The sequence below is a fragment of the Colias philodice genome, chromosome 14 (genome assembly GCF_061535455.1).
Source record: "Colias philodice isolate Cphi_HAF_F1 chromosome 14, ilColPhil1 Martin Lab GWU primary, whole genome shotgun sequence".
NCBI lineage: Eukaryota > Metazoa > Arthropoda > Insecta > Lepidoptera > Pieridae > Colias > Colias philodice.
The window spans coordinates 1231742-1250073 of NC_143099.1; the positions used below are offsets into that span (position 1 = coordinate 1231742).

At 32.7% G+C, this 18332-nt stretch overlaps 1 long non-coding RNA gene across 1 annotated transcript; it reads right to left on the reverse strand.

Annotated features, from left to right (window-relative positions):
- Positions 1–4289: 4289 nt before the first annotated feature.
- On the reverse strand, positions 4290–5933 carry LOC149482642 (uncharacterized). Its single transcript, XR_016316619.1, has 2 exons — positions 5174–5933; positions 4290–5099 (listed from the first exon to the last, which is right to left on the reverse strand). It is a non-coding gene; the product is annotated as an uncharacterized LOC149482642 (long non-coding RNA).
- Between the last annotated feature and the right edge of the window lie 12399 nt (positions 5934–18332).

Genomic DNA, 18332 nt, shown 5'->3' on the forward strand with positions numbered 1-18332 from the left:
GCGGCCTTATCGCTAAGAAGCGATATCTTCCAGGCAACCTTAGGATATAGGAAAAGTATCTATAGGTACTAATATAATATGTATCTACTTCGATTCTTCGGTTTAATTTGACTTCTTTTCCTAATTAAAGTACCTAGATCATACATGAGTATATTATTTACAAAATAACATTTAAATTCATATCAAACAATAAATAATAAGTACCTGACTTATCCGTATTCCAAAATGCTGTATTAACTCAATAGGTAGACTGACATAATATTATCTTTAACAAGACAATTAACCGCTAAATACAATAACCACATTGCAAAACCAAAGAGATGCACAAAAAACGCAATATAATATTATAAATTATAAACCATATTATTTACAAGCGAATTTAGTGCACATTTACCCAGGTGGTCAAACGTTCGCATGGCCAGTCGGGCGGAAAGTATAGTGTTACCTGCACTGCATGACATACTGACTTAATTTTTTTATATCTATATTGACTATGGTGTTTATGGGTATAGTGGAAACGCTGCTTTATAATTTTGTGAGATTATAGGGGATAAAAAAGAAACGGTGTTAGAAATACTCTATTTATATTTGAATCTGTTTGTTTGCTTTTTTAAGCAACAAGCAATGAATTTAACTGAAGTATTAAATTAGTGAATTCAATTTAATTATGGGAAAGTACTTTGTATCAGTATTTAATTTATCATGAATTACTTAAAATTATAAATATATAGCCCGCAATGCAATTTATTTTGGGTTATACTTACCTACGTTAAAATTGGTTAAGTAGGTATCTACATGAAATAAATTAATTGGTCCACAACATTCTTCAACATTCTAAATAAGTCTATTCTAATTAAGTAAAAAGAATCCCAATCCGAATGCAATCAAGTGCATCGAAAAAAAACTAATAAAATCAATATTATAACACTCATGATATTATCTGACATCCCTTTTTACATAACTTCGTAATGACTTCATCTAGCTGTAATTTAAACTACAATCGAAGTATAATTGAAGATAGCAATTTAACATTTCCTATGCGAAAACAAAACTGCATTCCGAAGAAATTGCAAATACTTAGAGATAATATAGATAATTATAACAGTATTTATAATGCAGGTGAATATTGCGGTAAAATTCATAAAAAACAGTGACAGTTTAATTGGCCTTGATTGTAATTAGGTGACATTAAGGTATGTAACTATTTGGATTATATAGCAATTTTCTCTTAACGAATTTTCTTAATGAGTAATAATTTTCTAGGTGGTTAAAAAGTATAATGTTTTTATCGTAAATAAGAGCTAATTTTTAAGTATTCAAATAGGTTGTACAGTGTACTGCAATTCCATATTATCATTAAAAACCATTTAAAAACATTAAAAACTCAATTATATATCTATCAAAGATCAACACGTATAGTCTATGGTCGGCTTCTTGACAACTGTTTAAGCGGGAAAGACACAGACTGCATAGACATTTACATTTACAAGCACGGTAACAGATAAAAAATGTATAATTAAATTTTCAAACATGTGTTAATTGGTATAATTTATATGGATCAATTTCGCCAAGCTCATTAAGCGAAATTTTATCTATGCTTTATTGCGCTACGCCATTTCTAATATATCTCGAGTTGTATCGCAAATAGTTGCACGATAGGTACGTTAAAAAGTTGATAAGCGGTGACATTGCATTTTACATTATTTTGATTATATTGTTGGACATGCTTTTACACTAATTGAGATTACAGTACAAGTTTTCTGTTAGTTAAATGATAATATCAAATGAATTCCAATGTAAATTTGTTTTTGCAAAACGCAACCTTTTGTTCGCCTACATATTGATTCGTTTTATTTTCACAAACAATGGATCGATCACTAATTACTTGTTTATTACTTTGTACGTTGACGACTGTTTTGTATTTATTTTCTTGATTGGTTACAAATCGATGTAACAAAAAATGCTTATAAATATTAATGTAAACTGACTTGAAATTGATGCACTATTTTCTTAGCTATTGCTTATTAGGTACCTACTTATATCCATGAAATTACTATACCTACTTAATAAAACTTGTTAATTTTTACTAATTTTGTATTATAGATACTTACCTATTTGGACCAATTTAATTACCTATACGAATTCTATCAATCAACTTTCTTATAGTCACTAAAAATATAGCAACATTATTGAGAGTAGGTACCCCACAATGACCCAATATACGTCAAGTTCCCCGAATGGGTCAATAAGTTTAATTCAGGAGCCGGTATTGTGTTACACCACGGGCTATCGCTTCATTACCCCGGCGGTAACTCAAAGGCACATTGGCGGACGTCTTGCTACATTGTGTGATCTGTGCTTTTTTATCTGTCGCCAATTTGACAGTTCATGACATATATTTTGCCTACGAGCTAAGACATTGTACATATAAGTTAAATTATGTTGTTACAATTATTACGTAATGTTTAAAGCAAAATAAAGATTTATTTATTTATTTAATGCTCGCTTTGGCATGCTATAACTTATAGTATTGCTATCTAATTGGCATATTATCACGCATTTTAATGCACAATGTGTTCCTATTATTCTATAACAATCGTTAACAAAGATATTTTGTAAACACCATAAAGTTATAGATATGTGACATTTAAAAACTGATAAATAGTTTAGCAGTTGCTATGTACCTACTGATGCTATAATTTCTATATGAAAAGGCCATCATATGTAACGTTTTAACATTTATGTAACGATATTCGTCAAAAGCATGTAAAACAACTTCTCAACGTTGATAGTCGTCTTAGAAAATTATAGCTTTTAAGAAAATTCAGTCCATTGACAAATTTTAAAACCTGTATGTCCTTCCTTTTATACACACACATGTTTTTTATTTTAAAAATTATATTTTAGCGCTGCGTGTGTGTTCTTTATCACCAAATTGTTCTTTATTTTTGCAAGACAATATTGTAAGTTTAAATTTTGTTTAGCACTAAAATAGCTGTGGTCAAATGAAACTTTGAGAACTGCAGCAATTGCAACATTTCCACTACATCTAAGAACCAATAACATAAAGAATAATATATTAACCACAAGAACTAACGACCATCTGCAACATAAGGTTCCTAATGTACCACAACGATCACTAATTGATCTGAAATTGTTCACACGTAGAGGTCATTAGGCATTCATTTGTCTGGACTAGGTAGTTTCGGTTGCCACACACGTACAAGGTCTTTGTAATGATCTGTAATTATAACTGGATATTTTCAGAACCTTAGCTCAAAATATCTGAGATCGGGAAGAGCCATACATGATAGAAATGTAATCTTTTCTTTTAAATTACCTTTATTGCATTAAAAAAAAACACAAAATGCAAACAATACATTTAGAAGAAGAACAAGAACTTTTTTTAAGAGCAAAAATCAATTTGGATCGAAGAAATAACAAGAACAAAACGGGCTTTTTGGTCTAGAACCATAAAAAATATAGGTACCTAAACCTACCAACGCATAATTAAAGATTAGCTGGATTCTTGCTGATTCTTTCGGTTAGAAGTGACTTTCTGAATCAATGACAAGTTTAATTAAAATTATACTGTTACGTGCGTTTTTAGGACGGAAAATTAATTTTCTCACCAACCTTAGAATCCCTTAAGACGATACACAAAAAAAAATCCACTGCTTGGCGGGCGGAGTCTAATAGCTCGCTATCGCGAACGCCGGTGTGCGCGAAGTCATTCTTGCAAACTCGCCGCGCTGCCGCTGGCCGACTCGGGACAAACATGTATGGAGTCGTCATACAGTTATAATATTGTTATACATTTATTCAATTGTTGATTTATTGGTTTTATTTTCTTGCTTATAAACAAATAATCTTCTTTCCAACAACTACTTAGACATTATTAATAATTATTATTATTTCGTAATGTTTACTTTATTACAAAATAATACAGGTTATAAATAATCTTTAAAATAACAAAAAATATTGTTACTCTGAAAAAATGAAATGGTACTCAATAACGCGGACTACTGAATTGATTTAGATAGAATTTGATGCTGACGTAGATATTACATCATGCCCAGAAATGAAAGGTACTATTTCTGAAAGAAGTTATAAACCCTAATTCTTCTCAGTCAAAGTCAAGAGTGGAAGATATCACTAATACAGTAAAACTGATGTGAAACTTTGGATGTTAATTTGTATATTTTTTTGTTAGTTGTTACTTAATCACGTCAAGACTACATTACCAATTTTGATAAAATATAGCCAATTGCCTGGATTTACACATAGGATACTTTTTATCCGAACTGAACACTTCTGTGGGATAAAACAGGATTCACGATATAACCTAATTCCACGCGGGCAAAGCCGCGGTCGGAATGATATTTTTTTAAATAAAAAAATTGTTTAAAAAAAAAAACACAAAATATATTGACGCATGTATTTATTTTTTGCACTCTATTATAATTGTAATTATTCATTACAAATAATCAAAATAAAATAGCCAGAACAAAGTTAGGCCCTGGTAGGGTAGGTAGGCAGGTACAGCAATGTTAGACGAACACTGGCTTATTTATACCAATAATAATGTATTATAAACATTAAATTAAGTTTACTTTCTAACAACAAAAATACATAATATTAGCTAATGTGAAAGCGAATCAACCAATCATCCCACAAAAATGAAATGTGCACACAAATATTCATCCAAATCGGTTCATGTCATTAGGAGGAGTGACTGCAGCGCCATCTTCCGGGCCCAATTGTGTTTCCAGATCACCCAGGAACTCAATTTAATATACTTACACAAAATTTTTCGAAATGAAAACTCACATTACTATGTAAATATGAATATAAACCTGTTTTATTACTAAGCAATTTCCCGCACAGGTGTAGTAAGTATAAATGAAATAAATATCAACATCAAATTCTTTATACAACATACTTATCTACCACCTTCTAAGAAATGTAATTCTTGAAATTATTTCGTATTTTTTTTAAATATAATACTACTCCAATGAGCTCCTGTTCCATATTATGTCCGCCATACTTCCACTAAGTTCACCATGATTTTTTATTTCTTTGCACTTTGTTGCTTTTTGCTAAAAATGGAATCATGCGATAAAACCAGTAGAACGTTGATAACATACATTTTTGACTGAATAAAGGTACTTACGAAGGAGTGGGTTCACATTGTGAACAATCAGTGGGTTTATTTTCCTTCTGGATTCCGGATTTCTGAAAAGATTATCTATGCTATAAATGAAAATATCTTACACATTCGTTATGTACTTAAAACAGGGGTACATATCAAACATCGTCTATAATACAATTATCATCAAATTTAAAATAAAACCAACTTACTTCATTAATTTGTTCCAATTGTAAGCATTCTTTTTCCTCCAACCTTTATGTTTCTTCTTCTTATTTTCTTTATTGTCCCCATTTGTCTCATTTTGTCTTATCGTGTTGTCACCCTTTTTTACGATTGCGCGAGCGACACAAGTTCCCCGTGTGACGGCCGTAGCGGGAATGACTCGTGCAGCGATCGGGGTAGGAAGGTACAGGGCGGCTCTCGCTATATTGGCTGGTCGCGCGCTAATTTCAAGTATTTCTTGTTTATTTCAAAACCATCGCATATTTCAAAATTCTAAATCGGTAGACGTATAGGTTGTATATTTTATAGTTAATATCCAAAAAGTCGTAACTTTACGTTTGTTATTTTGAAGATGCCAGAGATTATAAAAAAATAACAATGAGAACTTTGTATTTTTTTTCTATCGAGAAAATATCATGGAATCATGTTTCTAAAACGGTAGACGTATTGTGTTACTATTGAACTTTCTTGTCAAGAATTTTCATCACGACAACTTTAATAATATAAAAATTACGAAGGTTTAAAAAGGGCCGTAAATGTTAGAAAAATTAATTCATCACCTTAATCCCATACAATACTAAGCTTGTAAAACTAAAACATAAAGTCTCGTTTAGTTCTTCATTAATGTATAAAAAAGTGTAAGAGATAATTCATATCTACGTGACATTCTATCGCCACAAAAAGTGGAATTCCACCAAAAATTGAATCCCATCATATCAGTGCTGTCAGCGATCCATCTCGCGGTGCCCGTGACAAATCCCACCACCAGTAAATGTTTTTCCCAAAGTCGTCATTAGTTTGGGTGTGTGGTGTGAGGTAGGAGCTTTTGAAAGAATTATGAGTTATGTTATATAGTTGTTTAAGTCTATTTTGTTAGTATTGTAGAGTCCCAACTCCCATGTTTCTTTTAAGAATTTACTGTTTAGGTCATCATTCATTAGAAAGCTGGCCAAAGTTTTGGACATGAAGATGTCGCATTCACGAGGTTTATCTTCGAAAGTTAGTGGTGTTGTAGAGAATAAGATTATAGATAAATCAGATAAATTTAAAACAAAATTCGCTTGTTTATTCTAGAGTTGTTGAAGTACGAGGCCTTCTACTTAACAGTCAATAATCTTAGTCAATAATGCATTCAGGATTGATACCGTACAGTACGAGTGATTTATAAAAGGTGAAAGAACTTTATATGACTAGGTATTCAATATTTATCTACCTATTATAAAAGGTAAATTCATTTGTTTTTATTTTTAAGAGAAATCATATCCCGTAAACTCAGTCTACCATAAATAATAGACTGGTACATCTCCTACCCCTACTAGAACTCATACAAAAGCTTATAACTTGCACCATAAGCCTTACGAGCAGCATAACAAGGCCGTGAAACAAATTCAAGCATGTTGCATTCCGTACGGACGGACAAACGACCGACAATAATTATTATAGATATCCCCGGCCTGATTGATGTCGGAGTGTGGACAGGTGGGAACTGTCGCCAATTTATTCGTAGCCATTTTGTGCAAGTCTGGTTTTAGTTTCAATGTGGTTTTCTTGATAGCCTTTGGGTAGCTTGATGATAAGGGATCGTATTGATACATCAAAAATATGTTCATAACAGAGACTGTTTTGGAGATGTAGGCTCTTCTTACAAACATGATAAATTAATATTGATTTGATAGACTCGAAACAATATGCACTTTTTTGTCAGAAATTGTTCTACTGAAAACATTAGGTAAAGGAGTGGAGCTTTAAAAGGCTGGAACGAGTTGCCGACGCTGCCGCCTATTTGCTCCTAACAAAGGTTTCCAAATTGAAGTCATAAGATCTTGTCTTCTTAGTTACATTAAAAAAAATGATACAGTTTTGTCATGAAAAACACCCAAAAATTCACAAAACTCCTATACAGTATAAAACCTACTCTCAGTTAAATCTCATACTCAAAAAATTTTTCAATTTAACTTCCTCCAGAAAAATTTTCCTCTTATCATAGAATTACCATTTACGTTTCAGAAAGCAGTTTCTACAGAGTAGAGTCAGCAAAACTCTGTTTCTAACCACAACACGATGAACAGTTAGGAGCGTTTTAAACCTCGTCTCGCTTAACATCGTCAAACGGGCGGTGTGCACATTACAACGAGCCAATAAATCATATGCGCGGCCGCAGTCCGCCCCCTGATTTAATATTGTCATAATAATAAAAACGTGCGTTAACGCGGCGCGGTCAAAGAACGAGAAGGTAGATGCGGCAGGTTTTCATCTGAAAGAAAGAATGAATTAAACATTTATTTATCAGGGACAGTAACAAACTTTAGAGATACTTACACAAACAAGTAGAAATTTCATGATCATTTTTAATTTTCTTTTATTAGGTACAAAGATAATATTAAGATACAAAATATATATTAAAGTACAAACAAGAGGCATAGTAAGTAATTATTTAAATTGTTTATTTATTAATTAGTTTACGTCTTATTGTTTCTGTTTCAGATCATAGATTTTCCGTAGCTCCGTGAGTTGAGCGACACGCAAACAAGGTAGTTCGAGGAGGAGATGATACTTCTGCCAACTCACACTTAGACATCTTGAATTTTGAGACAGTTAACAGTGAGAGTTGATGGCTAGATTATATTAAGTCAAAAGTCCAACGATTTTTGTATAATAAATTTCAAATTAAAGTTTTAAGTGGTTTTATTTGTAAGCCTACTAATATAATAATGTACTGCTTTCATGTACAAGTATTACAAAAACGGCGTATGTTCTAAAGTGACATTGACATTTATATATGTATTTTAATTGATATACTCGTAGGTGATCGAGAATTCAACTGTGAAATTATTTATGAAATCGGTCCAGTAGTTTCTGAGATTAGCGTGTTCAAACAAACAAACTCTTCGGCTTTATATTATTTGTATCTAGACGTATTGTTATGTTATTTGTATGAAATTGATATAATCTATCGTATCTGCGTCCTACTCTTTGCCGTGCATCTCCGTTTTATCGCTGATGACCTTTTTTGCTCCACATCAGTAAAGCTTTTGACACCTGCGTGATAGCAACTTTAATTTGCCCCGGGGTTGGTCTGACATCAATAATACTTAGTGTCGCGGGCGGTCTGCATAATTAGGGGTTCCGATTGACACGTTAACATGCTTTCTAAGAGAAAACGAAAACGAAATATCAATTTAGATGATGCGGTGTGAATGGACGTCGTGCTAATCTTATGTATGCTATGTTCTTGCTATGGACAAATACGTGTAGGACTTACAACATTTTCAGTGTTCTATGTTTTATATTGCTCCTAGTATTTAGTTTTCAGCTACACAGTGCCTTGAGTATATCACTACATAGTATAAAACAAAGTCGCTTTCTCTGTCCCTATGTCCCTGTGTATGCTTAAATCTTTAAAACTACGCAACGGATTTTGATGAGGTTTTTTTTATTAGATAGAGTGGTTGTCGGGGTAGGTTTTAGTATAGGTATAATTTATTAGGTTTTAGTCAAAGCGGGCGAAGCCGCGTGCGGAAAGCTAGTTTTTGATAAATTTAATTAAATCAGTAAAGAATAACTGTGTTGTTTATGTTCCTCGCAAAACTCTCATGTATTTAAATGCTAAAATTTCTTAAAACCGCTTTTACCGTTTTGGTACTGCAATATAATCTAATTGCTTGACTTTTAAAAGTTAATTCTAAACTCATTAAATACTGCAATTACCTATAATACATGAAGTGTATTATAAGATACGTGTAAGACAGTATCTACTTGACTCCCTCGGCCTTCCAAAAAAAAGCAGCCAGCAAGCAAAAGTCACATCTACACAAGCTGAGTTACCGACAAGCTAATAATGCCAGCAAACTTACTTAATTCACATCTATTCCGTTCTTATTTTAATCCTAGGTAAGTATAGCTTTTACCTATTTCATTACAATATAATATAACAGAGTAAGTAATTATACTACATCAAAGACCAGTAGCTGTACACTACGGTTTTATAATTTAACAAAACTCATGGTCCACTAAAACTGGAGATAAGTTGCGTCAGTGAGTTGAGCAGATTATTAGAGGTACGTAAGTCAACAGGACTCGCTCATTTGCTGCGAGATCTTTAGATGTACCGCGGAGTGGGACAAGGAAAGAGATGTAGCGGTAGATTCATAGAAGGAGTAGGTATAGGCGCAAGCAGAGGCCTGGATTTCCATTTTTAATATGAATCACCAACCAAACCAGATTGTTCAAGTATTAGATAGTACTTAGATAATAGCGTGACCTATTGTAACCAAGTAGGCAAAATGCCATTTTTAAATCAGTCAGTTAGGCTTCCAACAAACACCCGAATGTTAAAGTTAACCTTTAACGGTAGAAATAGTAACAAGCAAAGATTGCTATTTTCCATTGTAGTAAGTAAATCCCTATCAATAGTCGAACTATCTTCTAAAACTGCTACAAACTGTAAAATTCTCTGTAACTTTCTAACAGATAAGATCGCCCTTTTTTCGTGGTAGAGTAGAGTCATTGTCATCCATCCTAACAAATTTTCAAATCTATTAGGTACTAGCGGTCCGCCCCGGCTTTGCCCGTGGTACATATTTCGCAATAAAAGGTAGCCTATGTTCTTTCTCAGGGTCTAAAGAATGTCTGTGCTAAATTTCATCAAAATCGGTCCAGTAGTTTATGCGTGAAAACCATACATACATTCATACATACATACAAACCTTTCCTCTTTATAATATTAGTATAGATATTCGTAGGATTATAATAAGAGTTTAAATAGTCAAGATAAAAACTACAGGTAACAAAATATTACTAGCTCCAATTTAATAAAACGCTCTAACTTTTACTACAAATCGCTACATCTCCCCACAAAAACCACAGTCTAACAAAACAGAATTACTAATTACGTTCATCAATGGGCCAGTGCAAGTCTAGTGGCAAATTGGCTCCGTCGATTTGTTGTCTGTATGTTGGCGATACTTTACAACGCCCACTCAACATAAACTTCGATGATGGTAAGACAAGCAATTTTAAAACTTTGTTACTTACTGAGAAATGTTTGATGTTTTGATATGAAAATCATCATGGTTAAATAGACTGTAGTTTATGAGAATGTTGGTTGTTTGTTTTCGTTTGTGATATTGTAGAGCGTTAATAAATGCCCTAATTATTGGTAGTGTTAGGTTTTGGTTATAAGCATCCAAAACTTTTAACATTATTATTTTAAATAAATCTTACCTCGTAATATTAAATACATGACCACCGTATATTATTATGAGTTCAAACCCGTGGCTGGTAAAATTCTAAAGTCTTGCTCTGTGATAAATGCACATAAAAAGCGTGTGCAATATTATAAAATGATTAATTATAATTTACCTTACGGCTTACGGACGGTTAAGTTTCGACGCTTATTTGCACAAATAACAAGTACATAGTTACCTAATAACTATGAGAAAAATGTCAATACAAATGGTTAATTAAATACGATATCCGAACGATACTCCTAATGAAAGCATTGTGACCACACTCCAGCATTTCCAAAGCTTTGATTTCTTGTCCAATTAGTAAGAAAAACAGCGGGCGATAATCCTCTAAACAATGTCCAATGCATCATAACCTACAAAATAAATCCATCATTCAATGAAAATGTATCACGGGATTCCCTGCTCTACCACCTAAAGAATAAATTTCATTATCGCATCAGCACATTTAGTTACTAAGCTGTTATTTCATTGCCATCAAACAGTAGGAAGCTTATTACAGAAATTGGTTTGTGTGAAAGAAAATGTGTATATGACAATGTTTGATAGACGCTGACTGAATGATTGACCGATGAATGAAACGTTATAAATGTTATTGTGTGCACAATTTGTGAACGGTGTGCTCTATTGTGGTAAATGAGGTAATCAATTACAGGAACAGTAAATGTTCAAGATTGGTATTGGTTTATCGTTTACTAGTTCAGGCCTGTGAGCGGTTTTGTAGATTACCATTGTTTTGTAGATAGATAATTTAAGAGTCTACTCTTTAGTCTACTCTTACTAGATACAAACATTTGGTTTTACTCTGACTAAACGAATATTAATGGCTCTCTCGAAAGTCATTTTAAAACCTACAAGAAATACATACCTACAATGTCTTATTTTAAAATTTTATAGTAACTGTTGTTCAACAATGAATCGTTTTTGTATACTAGCGGTTAATTTTATATAGGTGTAAATCACTCTCACGGATAAATGAATCCATTCAAGACTAAAATACAGTGAATTAACGATTAAAAAAAAATATAGTGAAAGTGTTGCACTTAACTCAGATATAATTAAAACTACACGTATGCATCCTTTGTTACTTTAGACTACTTTTTAAAAGGAAAAAATAAGTTTAAAACCGAAATCTAACCTCACAAGAGGACGCGAAACCACAAAGCGATAAAGACATAAAACCATCGGGTTTCAAACTTAGGTTTCGCGTTGAATCGCACATTAGCTGGCATTATTCGCGTATCGTGTTTCAATCGTTCACAAAACCATTCGTTCTTTGAATGAATGACCTTTATCGTGAGACAAAAACGCGGGAGATGGATAAATAAAATAATTAGTACGTGTTGAATCGTTTAGCGTTACACCCAATAATTGATATTACAATGAGATCGTTGTGATTTTATTTTGCAAGCCGATCCATGTGAACGAGTGAATGAAATTTAATTCGTTTGTCTGTATGTCAATGAATTGAACTGATATTTATTTATTTCTGCTTGTTTATATTCACGGCTGATATATTAGCCACTTTCAATACATTAAATATGATATAAAATTTCCTCTAATAATGAAATCTCCCTATCGATAATCACTACATAGTATAAAACAAAGTCGCTTTCTCTGTCCCTATGTCCCTATGTACCTTTGTATGCTTAAATCCTTAAAACTACGCAACGGATATCGATGCGGTTAATAGGTGATTCAAGAGGAAGGTTTTAGTATATAACTTATTAGGTTTTAGACAAAGCGGGCGAAGCCGCGGGCGGTAAGCTAGTTATTTCATAAAGCTAAGGCCAGATCCGGTAGCAACAACATTTAAACAGGTAGCACAAACTAAATGGTATAATTATAAAAGCGTATATTCTGTCTCGTAGCGTTAAGCCAAACAAATGGGCTTATAACCTCACATTGTTGTGACGAGTTAATTGAAATTTGAATAGTATTTAGCGCTAACAAGGCGGGACTATCGAATATCACTGCTGAATGCGACGGAAACTATCCTCTTTAGTGTGGGGACAGAATAGAGGTTTTAATATGTGACATGTTTGTACCTAACCCACAAATTGTTCAATAAATGATTTTTAAGCTATTGCATAGCTTCTATCACGGGCCTTGAGCGCGGGGACCGAACCCAGAAATTCCGTAACGAAAAACCTCACGCTCCCCAATCCGACAGGCACGGAGGTGTGGCTTGAAGGCATAGCATGCAATAGCTTTACCGCGGCAGTCCCCGAGTGCCACACGACTTTTTTTTAATATTATGTAACGTACACAATGTAATTGGACTAGTCTACCGGTAATATAGGGCTAGATATGCAATGTTAGAGGCCAACTGTAACCTAATAATTAATGGGCATTCATCGCTCATGAAAATCTTGTTTGTTAAACATTTTGCAGATGATTTCGCCATGACAAGCACTAATAATTTTTTTTATGAATCGATACTTGCTCTGTATAAAGTTGTATATATTTTATAAGAAACTGTTACTTAGCCATTAATAACAGACATTTCAATTAGGTTTTAGGTATAAGTAGCGCAAAATATTGAATATTATGTTAAGGGCTAAAATAACAAGCAGTTCTATGTTAACACTTTGATTCATATAGCCAAAATGGTTCTAAACAATAATATTACATAATGAAATATATATTATCTGCTGCGCTAGTGTGTCCCCAGCACAACTCTTACCCGACGTTGATGGATCAGATGTTTTTGTGAAGGCTTCGTTGGTCTTGCTCGCCACATTAGAGAGGCTGAACGTTAAATAATACCTCGTTTTGGGGTTCCATAGTTAAATGATTAAAACTCCTTGTTAATTTTAGATCTTTTTTACTGTATCATCATCCGTATTCATCACTATGTATACATTCCCAAAAAATGAACTGTGTGGTTTCTTCGTCGAGATTGGTCAGAATCCCTTTCACATGAACATAACGAACAACATTTTATCCTAACTGTAATTTATTACCTATTTCATCCTCGTTTTTCGTGTTTTTACAAACACATCATGCCCGAAATAAGTCGCGATAGAAAAAGCGGACTATAGCGTGCTATAGCTTTCTATTACACATATTTTTTATCGGTTAAATCTTACAATATCAAATCTTGCTATACCTAGATATTTAAGATTTATTTAAGATTATATAATTTAAGATTTATTAATATCTACAGTTTCTTTAAATCGTACACAAATGGAAACATCGAATGAACACATCGAGATATATGAATGAACACCGTATAAGTTGCTTACCTCTCGCAGCTATATGTATCAATGTGTATACATGTCACCTTTATGTCACCCGTCAGTCCCGTGCCACCTGAGAAGTTCGGTTCCAGTGTATTCAATCCGCGATACTAAATCATCGCATTCAAGCGCATGTCACTCGAAGGTGATAATCGTAACAAACAAAAAACAAAATCATTCCTCCATTTAATATTAGTTTAGATATATCCTTCATAAATCTGTTTCAAGCATCGAATGAATAGTGTAAAAGTTGCTAGCCTTTACACTACATAATATGTATCAATGTGTATACATGTCACCCGTCAGTCCCGTGCCACCTGAGAAGTTCGGTTCCAGTGTATTCAATCCGCGATACTAAATCATCGCATTGAAAGTGGAAATTATTGTAGGGGCAAGTGAGGGGAGGTAGCGATTTTCTTTGTTTATTTTAGATAGAGGTATAGGGTATATTGTGTTGTTAAGGAATGAAATGTCGAATGATGAATGCAAATAACATTTTTCCTATGATATCCTCAATAGTCAATACTAATGTAATAATCATCCTCAGACATAGAGTCAAAAATGTATTATAATTGATAATTCTATATCTGCAAAGCATACTACTGCTTTATGGGGGCATGTGTATTAAAATTACTAGACGATTTGTTTTTGTTACCATTAGAAGTAAAAGATTGATTAAATCTCAAATCATTAAAGTTACTGGTACATTGTTGGTACTTTATTTAATCTCTTTAGGATTAAATAAAGTACCAATTGTATTATAATCAAGAAGACAATAATTACGTACAAATAACTAGATCAGCCGCTCGAACAATTTTTATCACTTCGTATCGAAACAACATTTTATTATAAACAATTAATAATTAACTGTTATAATTATTATAACCTGTAAAATTACTTATCTCCTGTTTATAATTTAGGTACCTAAATTTGTAAATATCGTTCCATATCAAAATCATTTTAACTTACAACTTTTCAAACAATGTTTTTATAAGAAAAATCCTAATTCAAATTGTTTTTCCCGCCAATCTCTTCTACTTTGCACCACACAAAGGGCTATATTAACTGTCATTCGCAAGAATCGCAGCGTTGATTAATCACAGACAGACGGACATGTGATTGTATTTATATATAGATTTAATTGTACCCTTTATAATGCCTTGTGAGTTGCATTAAAGATAATTAAGATATATTCGCTATTCAGGTAGAAAGTTCCTTTTTATATTATGAAAACTAGCTTTGCCCGCGACTTTGTTCGGGTATTGTTCTTCAATAAATAACCGATAGCACTAGAATTTCATCACAAAAAGCCAAAATGTTTCTCTTGCTTCCAGGACAAGTCCTATATTAAAATCGGTTAAGCCGTTCCAAAGATGAAGGAACAGCTCGAACAAAAAGGCAGACAGTAGAAAAATAGTCTTATTTTATTATCCTGTTTATATTTATATAGGTACTAAGTACACACACTTGAAAAACTCAAGCAATTCAATTTTATTTATATGTGCTAGTATCTAATTCGTACGCATACATTTTTTTGTTACTTGCAGGAGGGCCATCCCTATACAAATTTTCATCCCCTATTTTACGCCCTTCAAGTTTGTTTTCGCAATAAATAAATACCCTATTTCCTTCTTCAAGGCTCCATTGATTTAAGTGTCAAAACTCATCAATAGACATCGGATTATATGCATTTGCATATTTGCATATGCAAATGCATAAAACTCTCTTATTACGGCGTTAGTGCATATTTTAGCCTTTTTCCCCAATCGTGCATATTTCGTTAAGTAGCGGGAGTTTTGATTGGTCAACTAACCTTTATTAGCCAATCAGAATGCTCAACGAGTAAGCAAACCCTATTTTGGCCTGGTAAAATGGCAAAAAATTACAAAATGGGCTCCATTTTAAGTAAATTTTGAGCCATTCAAAATAGGGCTAGATTACCCTTTTGGGGCTAAAAACTTAAAACACGGGTTGAATTCCAAAAAAAGGGCTAGATTTAGCCCGGAAAGGTCTAAGATGGAAACACTGGGCTCGCGGGTGACAAATGTCACAAAGTGCTCGAATATTTGGTAAAATTGCTTAATTGTATATTGGCACAAAAACTATACTTAATTTCAAGAAAATTTCACTGTTTTTTGATTCTGTATTGTGCATATTTTGGGCATATCAGTCGTTTTTAGTGCATATTTCGGCCTTTTTTAGTGCATATTTGCATGCATATTTTGGCATTTTGTTAGTGCATATAATCCGATGTCTACTCATCAACATACGTTTAGCAGTTTTGTCTGAAAATGTAAGATAGAGCCGGACTCATATTGATAATTTATGGTTAAGTATAATTATTTTCAAATTGTGATCTACAATATTTTAGAGATTTTCAAATACATAAATAACATTATATCTAGTATTTATCAATAATTGCTCTACAAAGTGTGACCAAATACGATATAACCTTTTTAACTGGTTATTTTAATATGTATTAAATAAGTTTATAAATACCAAGCAATATTGATAAATAATAGAAATTGGTGTATTATTTGTGAGCTATTTATAAATCAAGAAAGGACAGATTTTGAAGATCGGTTGTAATGAGCTACTAATCTTCTTCTTCTTATATATAAAAATGAATCGCAAAATGTGTTGGTAAGCGCATAACTCGAGAACGGCTGAACCGATTTCGATAATTCTTTTTTTATTATATTTCTGGAAGTACGAGGATGGTTCTTATGTAGAGAAAACGTAAACATGTACCACGGGCGAAGCCGGGGCGGACCGCTAGTTATATATAAAAATAAATCGCAAAATGTGTTGGTAAGCGCATAACTCGAGAACGGCTGAACCGATTTCGATAATTCTTTTTTTATTATATTCCTTGAAGTACGAGGATGGTTTTTATGTAGAGAAAACGTAAATATGTACCACGGGCGAAGCCGGGGCGGACCGCTAGTACTTATTATAAATGCGAAAGTTTTTGTTACTCTTTCACGTAAATACTACTGAACAGATTACAATGAATTTTAGCACACATATAGAGGGTAACTTGGATTAACACATGATAGGTTTTATCCCGGAAATCCCACGGGAACGGGAACTATGCGGATTTTTCTTTGAAAACGCGGGCGAAGCCGCGGGCGGAAAGCTAGTTATTTGATATTATAAGTAAAAACTATCCTTACAGACACTCTGTAACATTCATTTTTTTTAATTCTCTCGCATTTTTAATAACAACAGTTTAATAATAAAGATTCCATGTTAGAATTTCCCCTGGCATTTGTCACAATGAAACAGCAAAGTTTTTAACTTATAAAATACTTAAATACCATATCTAAGTATTCTGCCATTATCTCATAAATGATAAATAACCCAGGAGATGACAAGCAGGTGGCAAGATGATAAACATTGCATCCTTTTAAGGACAATAATATATAATTATGTTGTAATATTTTTTTCTTATCGGAATTTATTCTGATGTCATAATATTTTTATACTATTACCACGTTTCCGTAATTCGCAAGTAATGGATATATTAATTGTGCTTTGTGTACTAGTTGTGAGCACCGGCGTTGCTTGCATTTAGTTGAATATTGTGTATTTTTTTTAATGAAACGTCAGTCCTAACTTCTTATTCTTTTCTCTATCTCTATATAAATAAGAACATAAATTTAATATTATGACAGACATAACAAATCCGTGGTATAGAAAATTACACTGAAATTAAGATAAAGTTTAAATTAGTAATTCTGAGCTCCAATATTCATCAAGGTCCTATCTCTATTAGGTATAACAAGCTTATGCTTAACACAAAAATAAAATCTCTCTGTAAGAAAAACCGCAACCAAATCGAGTCAGCGGTTGTGTGCACAGCCACTCACATTCCTCCTTTTTACACCTGGGGTTAAAAACTCCCATCAAATACTTTCCTCTGTAGAGGGACAAACAAACACATTAACGCTAATTATATAGTAATTTTAGTTACAGTTACAGACTAGTTAATGTTTGCGACAACGTTGTCTTCTATAGTTTCTTATAATATTTTAAAACAGGCTTTTTTAAATAAAATATGTAGTACAAAGTTTGAATCTGTCCGTTTAAACCTATAGTTGCAATTAAATCGACAAACAGACAAACATAACTTCTTTATTATATATTTCAAGATTTACGACCTGTTGATATATATTCGTTTAGTAAAGGTTAATACCAGAATACATATAAGGCATAGTTTATGTTTTCTGTACCTCTCACACTAGTTAAAAAAGTGCGTGTTTTTCCTTATACATATTAGTACCTATTATTGCATGATATCTATACATATTTTATTGGCACAGCATTCACTTTACCTATAAAAATAGAAAATATTTTGGCAATATTTAATCAAAAATGTAAAAAGTAAGTTTTGATATTTAAATATTCTCGTTTACGTTACAAGTAGGTATATTGAATGTATCTACAATCAAATAAAATTGATACATT